Here is an 18,621-nt window from a genome sequence, read left to right on the forward strand (position 1 = left end):
GAGCCGTCTTTAAACCAGCTTTCTGTAATGACATAGGATCTAGTTTGTTATCCTCTAACAGTAGGAGGAGTTCTGTTTTATGCTTAGGCAGGGAGCAGAAATTGATCAGCCATAATTTCTATGCCTGTGACTTCTTTAGCCCATTAGTCTTATTTGACCCTGTCGTGTGAGGTGCTTTCCACACTAGTTTACAGTGCTGACAAACCTTTCCTAGTGGTGGCTCACTCATGAAGTTTCAGCCCTATTCACATCCCACTCCTCTGGGTTTATTAAAAAGATGTAGTTCATAGCCAGAGTATGTAATTCTTGTAATTTGTGCAGGGTTCGTGGCCCCTGGGCCTGGTCGGGCATGGGCGGGTGCAGACAGGCTTGCCTTTGGCGTGCGAGCGGTGCACCTACTGACCTTGCTTCATTAGAAGGTGCAGGTTTAATTAGCTCCGGTCAACTAGACAGCTAACATGCATTTCCCTGTTACAAGTAAACTGTGGTAGACAGGGTTAACACTACCTCTTCTACCGCACTCTATGCTCCTGCCAATTCCAGTCAGGAGAACTCTGCTCAGCAAGCCCTCTGAGGTTCTAAAACAGCGTTTTATTTACAAGCATTTTATTTCTCAAGCAAACTATACAAGTTTAAAATAGTTAAAGGTTTTAAAAGAGAACTTTTACTGCATTGTTAACATCCTACACAGACTGCGCTGTCTCCTTAATAATAGCAGGTAACAAGAATTGCGACCCATCTAACAGCAGCCTCTGCCAAGAAAGGCTGTTTTATAAATGTTGCCCATTTGGGTACGGGCATGCTTCTTTTAAAATGTGTCTCTTGGAGTCAGATTACATGAGGGTGGTTAATAATTAACCATTGAAGTATGGCTTTTAATTTTGTTCTGTTATAGCCTCTGTTGATATTGCATAATGCAATACGAAGCATCTGTTTTTCAGCTATTTGGGATGGTTATTAATTTCTGATGTATAATCTTATTGCTTGATCTATTATTTTCACACATACAGATGGGACAACTACTCTTGATTGGGGCTGTGATAGTTTTTTTTTTCTGCTGCCCTCCACCCACACCAAAGTGCCTCCCCTTCTTTGTTTTTCCTTGAATTTGGGTCTTACCCGCCATTGACCCTTGTCCCCCCTGTGCACTGGATCCCTCCTGCCAGTGACCCCCTCACCCCTACCCCTACTTTTGTGCCTTGTCATGGTACTAGGAGCTTCGGCCTCCCTCCGGGAGGAGATTACAGTAGTTTCCACATAGATAGGGAAAAAGGACAAGGATATCATCTTCAAATCGGGGCAAAGAGAGTGAATAAACATAACATGTATAGCAACATACTTTTCGCATACAAGGATGTTCTTTTGTATTTCTTTGCGATTATGTCCGCCCCTCTTATTGGTCTGAATGTTACTCCCTACTTCCTCTTTCTCCCCCCTCCTTGATCGAAAGAAGCAGTTCCCAAGTTCATTCAACGGACTGAAATATATGCGATTTCCCTTTAAACAATAGTTTGAATTTGGATTGTTGGATTATCCCAGCTATTGCGTTATGGTGCTTAAAGTCATCAATCATGCCTACAAATTCTTTTCACAGTTGTGTTGCAGAGATGGACATATAATATAGATCCTGAGGAAAAAGTTCTATGGGGAGGTGAATGATTTTTTTTTAAATGCCCATGATAAGATCTGTTCTTTACCTCTGAAATCCCTGAAGTTGACCAGGATTGTTCTTGGAAATTTCGCATTTGACGAGCAAATTGCTGGTACTCAATGTGCCCTATTAATTGTCATATCTCCTATTTATTTTGCTTGTTTGGGGAGAATCACCTTGCCGATCAAATCATTTATAAGTTGGATTGGTGAATTCACCACTTCCGGATCTTCCGGAATACCAACAAATCTTAGATTAGTGTGTCGGGCACGGTTCCCATGTCGACCAGTTTAAATTGTAAATCTTCGAGTTCAGTTTGTAGTTTGCTCAAATTACTTCGATGATTGTCATTTTTTGTTTCTAATGAGGATACCTTAAATTCTGCCTGTGTCAAATGAGCTGAAAGTTGATGGAAGTTTTAGCTGATTTGCCCTAATTGCTAGGTGGTTTTCTGGTATGCCAGTTCCTGAATCATTTTTGTCCACCATAAGCGTGGAAGGGTATACTCAGATGTGAGTCCCTAGCTCATTGCACCATCAGGATTCAAGCAAGCCGGGCCGAAGACGGCTGAAATGCCAGAAACCGGTCCCCGGTAGCTTGTTTCCTTCCCAGTATAAGAATTGGCTTGGTAGTTTGGTCTGCCCTGTTCCCATGATGCACTGGGCCAGGGTCAGACTAATTTGCATATAGCCAAGTTCTGAGCTGGGATGGTGCAGTGAGCTAAAAAACGGTGATGGATCAAGCTCTGATCTTTGGACTGGGTAAGAGTGGTCTGCTTAATTCAGACACTCTGTTCATCACCACCCCCTTTTCTGAATCATTTTTGTCCACCATAAGCGTGGAAGGGTATACTCAGATGTGAGTCCCTAGCTCATTGCACCATCAGGATTCAAGCAAGCCGGGCCGAAGATGGCTGAAATGCCAGAAACCGGTCCCCGGTAGCTTGTTTCCTTCCCAGTATAAGAATTGGCTTGGTAGTTTGGTCTGCCCTGTTCCCATGATGCACTGGGCCAGGGTCAGACTAATTTGCAAATAGCCAAGTTCTGAGCTGGGATGGTGCAGTGAGCTAAAAAACGGTGATGGATCAAGCCCTGATCTTTGGACTGGGTAAAAGTGGTCTGCTTAATTCAGACACTCTGTTCATCACCACCCCCTTTTCTGAATCAGTTCCTGGGAGAGCTTCATATTTCTTAGCTCGAGTAAGATCTGATTGAGCGTGGTTTTGATATTTGTAGTTGATTGATAGTGGGAGTCCGGCTCTGTCAGATCTTGTTCTCTTCTGATTGATTATTTCTCGGGAGCTGATAAGTGCTCATCAAATGGACCTTGTTCTGATCCTCATTGCAGGTTGCATCTTAAGTGGGTATTGATTGTGGGGAGCCAGAACTTGAAGGATTAAATTAAAACATTGCCTTTGTCCCTCCTACAGAAAAGAGAGGATATATTGACTTTTTCTACATTCTGGGGTGTTTCTTGCTGCATGTCCTGAGGGCCTAAAGGTCCTACCGACGGTAGACCTACGCGCATTGAATTGAGGTGTTGCAAACATGCAAGGTGGGTTGCTCTTATTGGTGCTTTTAACAAGATCCATTTTAATCTTCCTTATCCGCAGGGCTCTGAGCCTGGTCCTATCGGGAGATAGAGATGGAGATGTGGGCGGGATGGAGTTAGCAGTTCTAAGGGTGAGATGTGGTACCTAAGATATTCTCTTTTGATTGGGATTTCTACCTCCTTGTGTTAGCGTTTTTAGCAGCTGTAGGGTCTCTAGAAAGATGCTTCATTGAGTGGACATTGCACGCTATTTTTTTGTGAACTTGTCCTGACTTTTGTGCTGAATTTAATTAGTTGGGGGGAAGTGTAGGAGTCCACACTAGTGTCGTAATTTGACGGTGATCGGGTTAGCGTTAAGCTTTGCTACACGAATTTCCCCTTAACTTGACTATGGTGTTCGGAAGCCATTTTTAAAACACTGACGTCCATTTTCTATGAACGTGCTGCCTCATGGTCAGCATGCCCTCTTGTCCTTTCTCTGTACCACTGACCACTTAAACTTGCCCAGCAACAGGCTATTTTTAGTATTGGTCAAGCTCGCACATGCGCAGTTAAACCCTCTGTACTAGTGGACAGTCATCGCTTAGGAATGTTCTCCAAACTGACCAGTGGTGCTGTAACCCCTCCCATGAGTTGGCTGTGTTCCAAAAATGACCTTATATGTACCTAAACTGAGCAAATGTGTTCCGCCTACTCTTATTACTGTAAAACTGTATAAAAGAGGTCTCACATCGATGTTTGGAGTGATACTTCTTGCATTGCCGAAGGGTGCTGTAGGAATGTACCACCACCCCATGGGGGTCTTAATAAACTTGTCTTTTGCATTTTCCAGTTTCCGTGCCAACGTCTGTTTTATGGTGTAGCGGGTTTTGCGGAGTATGTAGGCCTGGAGAACCCAATACCACAAATTGGCGACCACGAAGGGACTCATCGGCGACTCGGATGCCCGAAGTAGAGGTAGTGACGAAGGATTGGAAACTCGCCATGGACGCGTATAGCTGCCACTGAGTGACCCGAGTCTTGGCACCCACGGTGTTTTCTTCCCTTCCTTCTGATCTGACCTTCCAGGTGGTGCCGGTCCTCGACTGAGATCCTGCTCGTTCGATTTGTCGTACAGTGCCGGTTTTGGCTGATTCGATTAAAGAACTTGGCAGTTGGAACCTGGATATTTGAGAATTTGGTAAGCTTGTGATTGGTCTACGGACGCTTACTGTGGTTCTTTGAATATGTTTTGAGTTAGCTAACATTTGGTTCTATGATTTGAGTTATATGTGCAGTGCACTTCACATAGGCGGGCATGTGGAGATATTTTTTCTAATTTTGTATTTGTTTGAACGGCACACCTTGTGTGAAGTATATTAAGGGCCATTTTGTGATATCACGTTTCCGTGATATTTTGACATGCCTGTATTGAGCACACTGGGATGTGCTGTCTTGGAAAAGGTACCAATTATTGACTAAATGAATCTCAGCCGGTTCCCCCAGAGGGGACCCCTAATCGTGAAATGTACGTTAAATTTGGCATTCCCCCTATTCTATACAGTACATTGTGGCATAGATAGAGCAAGTCTGATCCTGAATTGCAATGGCCACTACATGGGTCGTTTGATTTACGAAAGGTTCAGTATGTGGAGCAATGTTTGTTTCAGCGCAGGTCTAGACAAGATATGTTTGATTGTGTACGTATGTGGGAGAAAGCGGTACATGAACGAATGAAGCGTGAATTAGCCTTGGCGGACAAAGAGCAGCGGAAGGCTGCTCGGGATAAGGCTTTACAGCCGGAGGAGAAAGAGTTGCAGGAAAAGAAAGAGAGAGAGGCGCGGGAATGTCATTTGCAAACGAATGGTCAATTTCCTATTCAACGTCCTCTTTATCCTGTCCTTACTAATGAAATTGATGATTTTTCATTGTTAGATCGTTGCCCGCCTCCGTATGTTCCACCTATGGCCCCCGCTGAGGATTCGGACGGAGATGATCAAGGAGGTAGTCGTATTAGGTTAACTGCTAGTGAAGCTGCGGAATTGCGCAGTTTTGCTCGCAAGCTGAATGTGAATGCAACAACTATTGCAGAGATTAATGACCAAATGCATAAGTGGTCTGAGCGAGAACGGTTGTATTTTTTGAGCCAATTTGGAGATGAAGTTGTAGATCGATTTAGAAAGTATTCAGATGATTTGGAGCCTAAGGATATATCAGTAGGTCGTGAGGATATGCGTAAAGGTCTTTTTGTTATTGCAGATGCGGGTCGGTTTTTTCAGCGGTTGGTCCAGCTACGGGATGAGGCGTCAAGACTAAGGGAGGCGAGGAAAGCGTCGGAGGCGCCTGCGCCGGGATCGACGGAGCAATCCAAAGAGTGTTCTATCTTTGGAGCAGATAAGCATTCTACAGTTCATGTTATGCCTATGCGTGAAGCTGCACCTTTGTATGTCCCTCCTAAAGGGCAAGTTACAAGTGACGACAAATTGTCTGGGGATGCAAAGGGTTATTTTATATATAATTGGGTTTATACACCATGGAATAGAGCAGATGTTATGGCACTGAAAAATGCTTTGCCTGATCCCCGTAAGAATCCGGCAGCTTTTTATGAAGGAGTGGAAGGGGCTATCTCTTCGTGTGTTATGACGCTGGTTGATATTGACCTTTTCTTTGGGTTAATATTGCCTCCTGATATGTGGAGGGCGATTCGTAAGTTCGATGACTGAGCGATCCTGGGGGCGGATTGGAAAACTTTATCCCAAGCTGATTTAGACAGGGAGCCTGCATGTAAGCCATGTCAATTAATCTTAGATCTCCCGACGGCTATTTTGAATAAATTAAAAACGCTAGTTCCCCCTAAAAAGATAGATTGGACCATGCTAGCCTCTTGCAAACAGAAGGCGGATGAGTCGGTGTCTGATTTCTTCTCACGTTTTGAAGAAGCATTTCACGACTATAGCGGGCAGTTACTAACAGAAGACACGGGTAGACATTTGTTCATTGATAAGTATGTAGTAAATCAAAACGCCTAAAGACTAGTGAAAGTTCTTGGACCACTGCGACCCCTGCTTCTTTATTGACTATGGCTCAGTATTATGAGTGACAGGAATTGGAGGCTAAAGAAAGTATTGATAAGAAAGCGAAGGAATTAAAGACGAAAGTGATGTTAGCTCAGGTTTATGCTACACAGCCAAGAGGGAACGATAGAGGTAGGCGTGGATCGTACGGTATGTCTTCTGGTCGTACCGACATTGCTGAGGATCAGTGTGCATACTGTAAAGAGTTTGGACATTGGGCCTCAGATTGTCCGGTGCTTCGTGAACAACGTAATCAGCGTGGTCGAGGAGGTGGAAGGACACGGAATAGTTATTCAGGAGCAAGAGGTGGAGCAAGTGATCGTGGCAGGTTTGAAGCAAGGGGTCGTGGTCAGGCTGATAATAATACTTTTGATCGACGGAATCAGTATCAGATATCGGAGGGTGAGAATGTGGAGTCTCAGGACTATGTACATGCATAGGATTGTGTAGGATGGGGTGTGGAATCGGTTGAAGTACCAGTAGATCAAAGAGGTCCATATGTATCAGCGGGTGTTTTGGGTTCTATTGATCAGTTCCTGGTTGATACAGGAGCTACTCGTAGCGCTCTGTCTAAAAACTTGGTTCCAAGGGCTCCCCTGTCTGGCGAAACGATTACATCAATAGGGTTCGATGGAACACCCTCTCTTAGCCCATTGTCACAACCCCTTACATTTTACATTGACAGATTCTTTGGTCCGTGCCCGTTTTTATTGTCACCAAACACTCCAGACAATAATATGGGAATAGATTTGCTCAAATACTTTCGAGCAACAATACGCTGCGCTCCTGAAGGAGTGCGGGTTATCTTGAATGACAATTACCCAGAAGTAGAGAGATTGTGCACTATGCAAGAAATTGAAGCGCTGGTCTCTCTCCCACAAACGTTATGGGCTACTTCAGACACGGATGTGGGACAGATGCTTATCCCCCTATTCGAATAACTGTAAAGGAGGGAGCATCTTTGCCTCGTGTACCACAGTATAAAATATCCAGGGAAGGTGAAGTTGCCTTAACTCATATTGTACATGACTTGATTATTGCAGGCGTTGTGGAGGAAGTTCCCTATAATGTCTGTAACAGCCCTATTCTTCCGATTTAAAGAAAGATACTGATGACAAAATCTATCGATTTATCATTGACTTGAGAGAAATTAACAAGATAGTAGTGCCCCAGTACCCGGTGGTGTCTGATATTACCACTTTACTTACTTTGATTCCGCCCACTGCAACCACGTTTACCGTGATTGACCTAAAAAATGCTTTCTTTTCCATTCCCATCCATCCTGATAGCAGATATCTCTTTGGCTTCACATTAAATAATACATCGTATAGATTTTGTCGAGTTCCTCAAGGCTATACAGAAAGTCCTAGCATTTAGAGCCAGGCTTTAAAAAGACAGCTTGATTCTTTCGATTTGCAGTCTGGAGTGGCTCTCATTCAATATGTTGATGACATTCTACTTGCAGCAGACTCCGCAAGAACAATGTGAGGAGAGTAGTCTTGCTTTGCTCTCCTTTCTTGCTCAGAACAATCACAAGGTTTCTAGGAAAAAGCTTCAATATTGTAGACCAAAGGTAACCTACCTCGGTCATCTTTTGTCTAAGGAGGGACGTGCATTGACATCTGATCAAATCCAAGCGATTTTAGATACACCAGTCCCCCGCACTCAGAGAGATGTGCGCGCTTTTATAGGCCTGACGTCTTTTTGTAGGCAGTGGATAATGGGGTTTTCACATATTATAAAGCCTTTGTTAGCATTATTGTCCAAGACTACACCAATGCCCCTTGAATGGACAGATGAATGCCAGAATGCTTTTGAACAGCTGAGACAAGCCCTTTGTTCCGCACCAGTGTCAGGTACACCAGATTATACGAAGATTTTTACATTATATGTACATGAGAAGGATGTGTGTGCATTGTCAGTCCTAGTGCAGACACACGGGGATAAACAGAGACCTTGCGCGTATTTCTCAGCAATACTTGATCCCGTAGCACGAGGATTACCTGGGTGTTTTCAAGCAGTTGCAGCAACAGCAGTGGCCATACGACAGAGTGAGGGAATAGTTTTGTCACACAAATTGTTGGTGTTAGTTCCCCATGCGGTAGACGCTCTGTTAAACCAAACAAACACTCAGTATCTCATGAGTGCACGTTTAACAGGATATGAGCTCACACTGTTGGCGCCGCATATCACATTAAAGAGATGTGCTACTCTGAACCATGCTACTTTATTGCCGTATCCAGTTGCTGAGGGCCAGGAGGAAGAACACCATGATTGTGTTTTCCTGACTGAAGAACAAACAAAGGGTCGTGTCAACTTACAGGATACGCCACTTCCAGATGTGGATGGGGAACTGTGGGTTGATGGATCGTGTTTGAGGCTGCCAGATGGTACAACTTCCGCAGCATATGCGATCACGACACTTAAGACAGTGGTAGAAGCAGCACGAATACCACAGAAATCGGCCCAAGCAGCGGAACTGATAGCCTTAACAAGAGCATGTGAATTGAGTGCTGGCTTATGTGTGAATATCTACACTGATAGCCGGTACACCTTTGGAGTAGCACATGATTGGGCACATTATGCACGGAGAACTAGTGCGTTATTTCTTGAATGCGTTACTATGTCCAAAGAAAGTGGCGATAATCAAATGCAGTGCACATAAGAAAGTGACAGACAAAATAGGACAAGGAAACGCCTTTGCAGATTGTATAGAGAGGGAAACTGCTATGTTACGAAATGCCTCGCCAATGTATGTAGTGAAATCGCAGGCTGAGCGATGGCATGATGCTAGAGAGGAGATACTAGACATTAAGAAATCAGCATCTGAAGCAGAACTCGCAACCTGGGCAACGGAGGGAGTGCTGGATGATGAGGGTTGTTGGAGAAGCAAAGATATGGAAAGATGGAAATTGCCTGCAGCTTACTTGCAAGCAATGGTCCAAATGACACATGGATTGGCACATGTTGGAGCTTTCGCAATTACTAGATTGCTTACGCGAGTCTGGGAGCATCCTGAGATTGCCAATACGGCCAAAAGAGTAGTGCAGACCTGTCTGATATGCTTGCAGCACAATCCTGCTAAAGGGACGTATACTCCGAAAGGAGGGTTTGTTCCACCTACTGCACCATTCGAAGTGCTACAAATGGATTACATTCAGCTTGAGCGTTGCAATAACCTTAAGTATGTCTTAGTGGTGGTGTGTGCTTTCAGTTAATGGATTGAGGCCTTCCCCACGAAGGATAATACAGCGCTGACAGCAGCTAAGGTTTTGCTCAAAAAGTACTTCCCGCTCTATGGTGTTTGTAAATTTTTATGGAGCGATAATGGTCCTCATTTTGTTGGGAAAGTTGTGGAATACGTGATGAAGGGATTGGGAATTCAGCAAAAATTCCATGCTGTATTTCATCCGCAGTCAGCAGGTCTTGTGGAAAGGTATAACGCTACTCTGAAATTGAAGCTAGCAAAGATCGTGGCATCCACGTCTTTGAAATGGCCGGATGCTCTGCCTCTGGCATTGCTATCTATCAGATCAGTGCCCCATTCCCGAACTGGCCTCACACATTATGAAGTGGTGTTTGGAAGGCCTATGAATATATGGGGAGTTCCTAAGCCTCGGTTGTTACATGATGTGCCTTGTATAATGATGAACGATTATTTGGCACGATTAACAAATGATTTACTTTCCATTCATCAACAGGTTCGAGAAGTGCTCCCCGACAATTCCATTGGAGAGGCTCACAATCTTCGTCCTGGCGACTACGTGATGGTCCGGTCCTTTGAGAGAACAAGCAGCTTGGAGCCGAGGGGGCGTGGACCCGAGCAAGTGTTATTAGCAACTCGTACGGCTGTGCGAGTTACGAACAAGAAACGGTGGGTGCATTCCACTCATTGTCGCTGTGTCTCTCCGGATATGGGGAACCCAACTGTGCTGTCTGATTATCGAGACATCTTGGATGAGGAGAAGAGCCCAGCTGTTACGTCTACTGAATCAGAGGGAGCCTTCCCGGACCACACCGTCTGTGGTAGAGAGAGATACAATCTACGACCAAGAGAAGCAGTTGTTTTGTGCGAGACTGGTTGAGTTACCGCTCCAGGTTTGTGAAACGGGAGCCGGGAATATAAAGGGGGGGGGATCAGTTCTGCCAAGTGTAGCGACACCCGTCTTGAATCTCGGAGAAGAAACCAACGGCTACCTCGGAGCTCAGCACTCATATTTTTATTTTTTAGTTGGTTTCTTTTTTTGAGACATTTTGAACTTTGAACTATGGCATCTTCTACAATGTGAAATAAGAGAATTCTTGGCGCAGTACTCTTTGTTATGACAATTGTGTTGATAGCAGTAATAGCTTGGGTGGTAGAACTACTGGTGCCGGCAAGAGAACATTTATTGCCAACTACCCCAATTCCATCTGAACATTTTCATTTTACTTTGCCTTATCATGAAGAATGACACAGACAGACTTATCTGAATAATAGTTTCATCCAGATTTTGCATCACACCCATAATATGACGAACACTTCGAACTGTTGGGTATGTGGGATGTTGCCTGGACATCAAAAGAAAGGAGGCACTCCGCTTATCCCAATCCCATTCTCTCACAATGGTTCTTGTAATGCTTGGTATACTCTTCTATTCACTTTGTGATGGCCGACAAAAGGTGGACTATTTTTCCGACTTAATAAGGTTTGCTTTAATGACCGAGATGGTTATCCACAAGCTGAAGGCACTAAATTTGAATGGGAAGAATATCGACCAGATAATGTATCTTCACCACGAATTTATACTAACCAAAGAAATGTAAATATGCCAGTCTGCATGTAATCACAGTCATTGATACGAAAGCTGATCTGTGTGTACGAAATAAAGGTACAATCCCAGTAGGAAGAAGTGAATGTAACACTACTCTCACCTTTGACACTCCAAATGGTATCACCTTTGTGGCTTCACAAAACACCTACTTTATCTGTGGAAATAAAGGTTATCACTGTCTCCCTATAGGATGGTTAGGAACATGTTATGTATCCTTTGTATTACCCCCTGTGTTTATTGCCCCACCTATGTACCATAATGATTTCGTTTTGTACCATGATTTTATATTGAATAGAGTGAAGAGAACATTAGCTCTCGATGATATAGACCAGATTGATACTTCTCTGCAGCAGTATGTCGATTTTAATTTAGGTCTTTTCTCATTTGTTGGGGCTGCTTTAAATAGCAGAAAAATAAGACGACTGACACGTGTTGTAGAAGCTGTTGCTAATGAGACAGTTTTTGCTTTAGGGAATTTGACTGAGGAACTTCAAATTACCAGAATTGTAACGCTCCAGAACTGAATGGTTCTAGATGTAGTATTAGCTGATCGTGGGGGTGCATGCCGCATTATCGGAAGTAGTTGCTGTGTGTATGTGCCAGATAATTCACCCTCTGTATATGATGCAATTTCTAAGTTACATAAAATAGCTGCTGAGATACATCCTGATAATGGTACTTGGACCTTTTCGGGGTGGTTTTGGACGTTACTTAGTACTTGGGGTTGGAAGTTGCTGACTATCCTATGTGTAATAAATGTTAATTGTTAATTGTGTAATACTGTTCTTTCTATGTCTCTGCATTCAATGTGGCCCTATGTTATGTTCCATGTGCCTTTCTGCTTGCATCCCATCCAAACGAGCTATTGTCAAGAATGAACAAATAATTCATAGAGAAGTAGCAAATATTATGTCCATTGATATTGATGATGAATACCCTGATTATGTCCACTATGAGGTAGCTTCAGCTAAACGCTAAAAGGGTAGTCTGTCGTAATTTGACGGTGATCGGGTTAGCGTTAAGCTTTGCTACACGAATTTCCCCTTAACTTGACTATGGTGTTCAGAAGCCATTTTTAAAACACTGACGTCCATTTTATATGAACGTGCTGCCTCGTGGTCAGCATGCCCTCTTGTCCTTTCTCTGTACCACTGACCACTTAAACTTGCCCAGCAACAGGCTATTTTTAGTATTGGTCAAGCTCGCACATGCGCAGTTAAACCCTCTGTACTAGTGGACAGTCATCGCTTAGGAATGTTCTCCAAACTGACCAGTGGTGCTGAAACCCATCCCATGAGTTGGCTGTGTTCAAAAAATGACTGTATATGTACCTAAACTGAGCAAATGTGTTCCGCCTATTCTTTTTATTACTGTAAAACTGTATAAAAGAGGTCTCACATCGATGTTCGGTGTGATACTTCTTGCATTGCCGAAGGGTGCTGTAGGAATGTACCACCACCCCATGGGGTCTTAATAAACTTGTCTTTTGCATTGTCCAGTTTCAGTGCCAAAGTCTGTTTTATGGTGTAGCGGGTTTTGTGGAGAATATAGGCCTGGAGAACCCAATACCACACTAGGAGGTGTGCAGCCAGCTTGGCTCCCTCCTCCTCTGGGGGAGCCTAGAGCGCACCCTCTGAGCTACTTGAAAACCCCTGCTGTTGATTGCAAAGCTCTCGTCCTCTATGTCTCCTCAATTGCATCTTCTTCTTGGCATTAGTGTTAGCAGGCGTTAGGGCCTGGCCACCCTGGTTGGTTTTTAGAGCGTGCAAGTCACCTAGGCCTGCCCCCGCTAATATTCAAAGAGTCTATCTGCATCAAACTCTTTTCTAGTATAGTTTTTTCCCCCTATTATATATAGCTATATATAGCTATACTGGGTTGTATAATAGAAATTGAGAGTCTAGAGAGAGGCGAGGAGTTTTGCTGGGTAAATAAATATTTGTCATTTAGACAATTTGACAATCAATTGTGCCCCTTTGCCCAAGACTCAGCAGAGTTGAAACCGTGATGTCGAGATGCCTTTCCTGGGCATTTATTTCAGTGTTTAGCTTCGCTGCGAATGCCTCTGTGCAAGTGTGCTGCTCGATTCCTCCTCTCTCCTCCTTCCTTTTCCTTCTTTTTTATCTTTTCGCCTTTTTGTGTCCTCCCAGACCCGAAATCCAAAATGCCACCTTGGCACAGCTCATACGGCGAAGGAAAGTGAAATCAAAGTCTTCTCTTGGACACTCCTCCCTCTTCTCTCCTCTCTCTGACTCTGTTTTGGCTGCGTGTCAAGTTCAATGCCATCTCTCCCTTGGAAGCCTTTCCCCCAGCCCCATCCTCGGTCTGCCCTCCTGGTGTGCTGCACTCGTAGATAGCTCCGCTTTAATGGTCTAGCTTGAGGCTGTGTCGGTGAGCGCATCTGTCACAGCCAAAACACCGAGACGTCGAAACGCTGTGATCGAGTTGCTGCCCCTTCTCCAGAATAGAAGCTCCACTCAGCCGCGGATCATGCCAAAACCTCTATGGAAATGGAGTAATACACAGGGTAGGAGAAAAGGCGGCACTCCCACCAATGCATGTGGGCAAAGGAGGATGGGGAGGAGAGATTTTGGGAAGGAGTCTAACACGAGGTCCAGAGCAGCTAAACAAGTAATTATAGATCACCTGGTAAGATTCTGGAACAGGCATTTTAGCAGGGAAAAGCCATCTAATCTATGATGGTTCACTTGAGAGTGGGATTGATGTAAGTTTGTTGACTGTTGCCAAACACATGACGCTCTTTTGCATTTTGAAGCACTTTCAAGGGGAAGGGACAGGGCAAAGTAGGCCCTTTAGTTGTTGGAGATCTTAATACGGCAATGGTTGATTTACTAATTGTACAAGTGATTGACCTTTGTGAAGCACAGGAAGCACTTTAGCCGCTTAAAGAGCTTTATGGTACAATTAAGCACTTTAAGAGTGGGAGGTCACTGGTAGCAACATGAGTTGCTACCAGTGACTATTTAATTCAACATAAATGGGCTAAGCAACAAAAAGAAAATGTGTTCTATTCAGGCTTGGAAATCTGAGCGTAACCCATCCATTTAGTTATTACAGGAGACCCATATTGAATCTACTAAACTAGGGAAGTTGACAATGTTTAAGGAAAAAAGTCTGTTTTAGAGGTTATTCAGCAGCCATTGCAGCCCATTGTGGAGTCGGTGTGTTTATTGCCAGAAATCTGAATGTCAATATTCATGACTGTGCAAGTGCCGTGCAGGGCCGCTAATGTTTGAGGTAATTGTCCTGCTTCTTCAGCATCGCTTTCTTTAATCGTCTTTTATGCCCCTGTTAAGGATAATACTAGACCAAATGAGGAGCTATTTCAGTCTTTAATGCACATTATGGGTGAGATTATTATTGGAGTTTTTGCCAGACGCACTCCTTCTCAGGTTGTAAAATGTAGCAGAAGCCCAAGGTAGGGTTCCATCTCTTGTAGATCCAAGGAAGATAGCATTCTCAGAAAGGAGGGAGTATACATGCTTCTCTGGAAGATTTAAAACTGCCTTCCAGATAGATTTTTTCTTACTTTCGAGGGACTTGGGTTTTAAATTTCTTCAGACACTTCCTAATGGGTTATCACATCACTTGGCTCTAGAGATTATTGGTGAGAGGAGAAAGCCCCAATTTAAGAGGTGGGTTTTTAATGAGCTATATTTTCAGGAAGAGAATTGACTCAAAATATAGTGTTGTAAAAAGAAGGTATCTGAGGCAGGGTAAGTCCAAACACCTTTATTCTGTCATCCACTCTCCGTAACTGACAACATATTCAACATCACAAAGAGAACCCCCCTTGGAATGTTCCTAAGGGCAGGGGAAGGCGGGGGAGAGGGGAAGATACCAAGAAGGAAAAATATTTATTAAGAGAGTAAATATACTGGGAGGTATATGGCTTAGTAAGCCAGACGAAATGTAGTAAAAAATTCCATACATACTTTGAAATGTGCCTGAAACCACGCTGCACTGTACGGAGCAGGGAACCATTTATGACAGATAAATGATATCTTCCTTGTAAATTATAACCAGATCTGTAGTCAAAGTCAGGGAGTTGATAAAGAGGCTCTGGAGGCATTTTTGGAGAACTAGACATACCTGCACTCTCAGAGGAAGACAGGCAAAAAAATATTTGCCCCTTAAGTATGGAAGCATTGGCAGAGGTAGTCCATAGTCTGCCAAACTGTAAGGCCTGTCGCCCAGATGGGTTTCCATCAGATTTTTGTGAAGAGTTCTTAGATGTCTTAATGGAATATCTGAATATAGTACCCAGATTTGTTTTTAGAAGGAGGCCCTATCCCATCTCCCTTTAAACAAGGTAATGTGGTTAGCTTTTTTTATAAAAGGGAGGAATCTAGAGGATCCAAATTCATATCGTCCGGCAACATCATTGAGTTTGGATTATAGGATAGTCATGAAATTGTTGGCAAACAGATTTAAAGGGATAACCCCCAAGTTGATACATTATGATCAGAACAGCTTTATTGCAGTGTCAGTTTGGGACAAATACATGCTGTCTAGCAGAATGGTTTGATTTTCTATCTGCTAATTGAGTTCTTTTTTTCAGTTCAAATGAGTTTATTGTGGGTACTTAAATTATCAATACAAAAGACAATATAACAATAAATAGTCATATAAATCAAACTAAAACTGACGGACAAAAAAGTTGGATGTATAGGTTATTTTAGCGTTGCTTATAATAGAGAATGACAGGAATATGCAATCAATCTGTGTGCACAAAAGAAGGTTACAATTCATGCAGAGAACTTAATAAAAAAAATGTAAGATGATCAGGTACATATAATATCAATGTGAGGAAAGTCATGGAGGTTGAGAAACTTCTTGCTGGATGGGAGTTAAGGATAAAGCGGGTTAGATCTTGCATCAATGAACAATTTGATAGGTAACCATAAATTCAAACGTTTCGCTGCCATATGAATAGGGTATACAAAAGTTGCATCTAATCTATGGTTATAACAGACAGCGTACTCTGGAAAACACATGGCCCCCCTGTAAAAAAGGATACTACCCTAACAGGGAAAACAACTATTTTGGAAATAATTTTGCGTCGGGCACAGTGCACGATAATATCATGTGAAGCAATTAAACCTTAGACCCACAAATCAAAATATACAAGCAATGCTACTGTTATATAAAAAAATATTTCTATTTTATTCCATTTCTTTTTTCATTCAAATTATTTTGGATTTAGGAAAACATATATAAATACATTCATGATAAATTATTTTTTTCCTAAAACATATATTCTAGATCTTCTTGTACATGTTTAAACCACAGAAAATTACAATGTATGGTGTAACCTGAAAAATATAAGTGTCTTCAGCTGTTATAAATAGAACAATCAAGGCCAAAGAGATTTGTCTGAATTCGGTCCAATCAAGACACAATGAATATGCCGATTTCAGAAAAACACTGGTTACAGTTGTTAAATACCAGACACAACATATATGCCGATATCAGAAAAACACTAGTTAGAGTTTTTGTTTACCAACGTGTTTCGGCAAATCCTTCTTCAGGGCTTTCATACCAGTGGTGTACTAGAATGAGAATTTTTTTTAAATTTTATTTAAAATGCATTAGTGGTCTAAAGCTTAAGTGCAAATTACAACAATAACATCAATGTGTCTCTATATAGACTACCACCCTCCCTTATAAATATGGTCAAGAAGCTCAAAGGTTTGAACCCTGCTGCAAACCACAAAAATAATTATTAATACAAAACCTGTGAATACAAGACACACAATTTCTACTTACACCCATAATGTGATGTTATCTATACACAAAATATCTATAGCCATTTCATTCTCCTCTTTCAGGGTTTATGTAGTTACCTGTGGGTGAATATTTAGATAATCCTAAATACTGGTTTTATTAACATAATTTAAGACTTTTGCAAACTTGTACAGTTCTTAATAACTCATACTAGTTTTATAGTGCAAAAATATTAAATCTTGCAAGGTCTCTCACGTAGCACCTCAAGAATAGTCCAAGACATACCAATTCATTATACCTCCTAAGTTACATTTTATCTAAGGACTCGGTTATAGCTAAATGTTTGGTTTATATCCAGGTAGATCATCCTATCAGATCTAAAAAAGAGGATAGAAGCTCTTCTGGGCCACCCCCTTCCTCTTAATATAACCAAACTTATGCTCTACAGGTCTTATATACAGAACCTCTAACCACTCCTTAGAATAACAAGATTGTGTATAGCTCTATCATCAAGAGTGCAATCACGATCTTCATCCAATGTTTTTACGGATGAACCCGTGAAATTTAATGACCTAGAGTTGAGTGGAATGCACCATATAATGATATGAATTGATCATCCGAATGACTAATCTTTCTTCTTATATTGTACTGATGGTCACGCCTAATAGTTACTTACCAGATCTATTATAATCGCTTCCTTTGATTACTTCTAAACAGTTACTGGATCAGAGAATCAAAAATCGGAGGATTGATAAAGATTTAGGAGTCGATTAGGATCGCGGACGGAAACGGGTTCCGTCCGCCAAGGAAGCGGCCAAGATACTCTTGACCGCTCCGTGGAAAAACCTCCGTAGCAATTAAGATAAAAATGGGACGAAACTCCGACCGCAGCGGCCGGACCACATCAAACTCCGTCCGCGGTGAACGGAGTACACCTGAGTCCGCCGCAAGCAGACGGAACCTAAGAAACACCGACCGCCGCGGATGAACATGACTGCGGGAACAGCCACAGCCACCGCAATACCTGCGGAGGCTCCGTGGCCGCGATTAGGATAATGCCGCCTGTTCCCTGGAACTCACCTCAATCCACTGCCGCAGCGGGAACAATGCAACGAGAACTGGTGCATCCCAGCGGAAGGCCAACACGAACAACATCCCTACCATCAAACCAATCACAAAATGTCTGATAGAAGTTAATACAAAACACACGAAACAGGACTACCACCCACCTGAAATACCTACACCAATCACAAGCCACAATGACACCCCCCAAGCACCTACTAATCCACGTTAGTCAACACACCCACCTAGCACCTGACTGCCAACAACCATTGGGACACAACCACGACAAAGACTATAAAATGACTCCCACCCACTATCACAATCCTTTGCATCACAGCATAGCTGCTACCAAGAGGCCCAAGACGACGGACAGCAGACACAAATTGCACACATACAACCACCACCCAAACACACCCACCACACAAACACCCACCACACCATTCCTACACATCACACACCTGCACCTCCCAACCCACTCAACCCACACCTTGAGCACCACACACCATGGCACCTAAGAAAAACCCTAAATTCACGGAGACAGAGTTGAAGGTCATGGTGGATGAAATCATCTGTGTTGAACCCCACATATTCGGGACACTAGTCCAGCAGACCACTGTGGCTAACAAAAATCACATGTGGGACAGGATAGTAAGTCGGGTGAATGCGTCAGGGACCGTGCCAAGGACAAAGCACGAGATCCAGAGGCGGTGGCATGACCTAAAAACTAGGGTCAAAGGCATCT

This window comes from Lissotriton vulgaris, chromosome 1_1 (genome assembly GCF_964263255.1).
Source record: "Lissotriton vulgaris chromosome 1_1, aLisVul1.2, whole genome shotgun sequence".
Lineage (NCBI taxonomy): Eukaryota > Metazoa > Chordata > Amphibia > Caudata > Salamandridae > Lissotriton > Lissotriton vulgaris.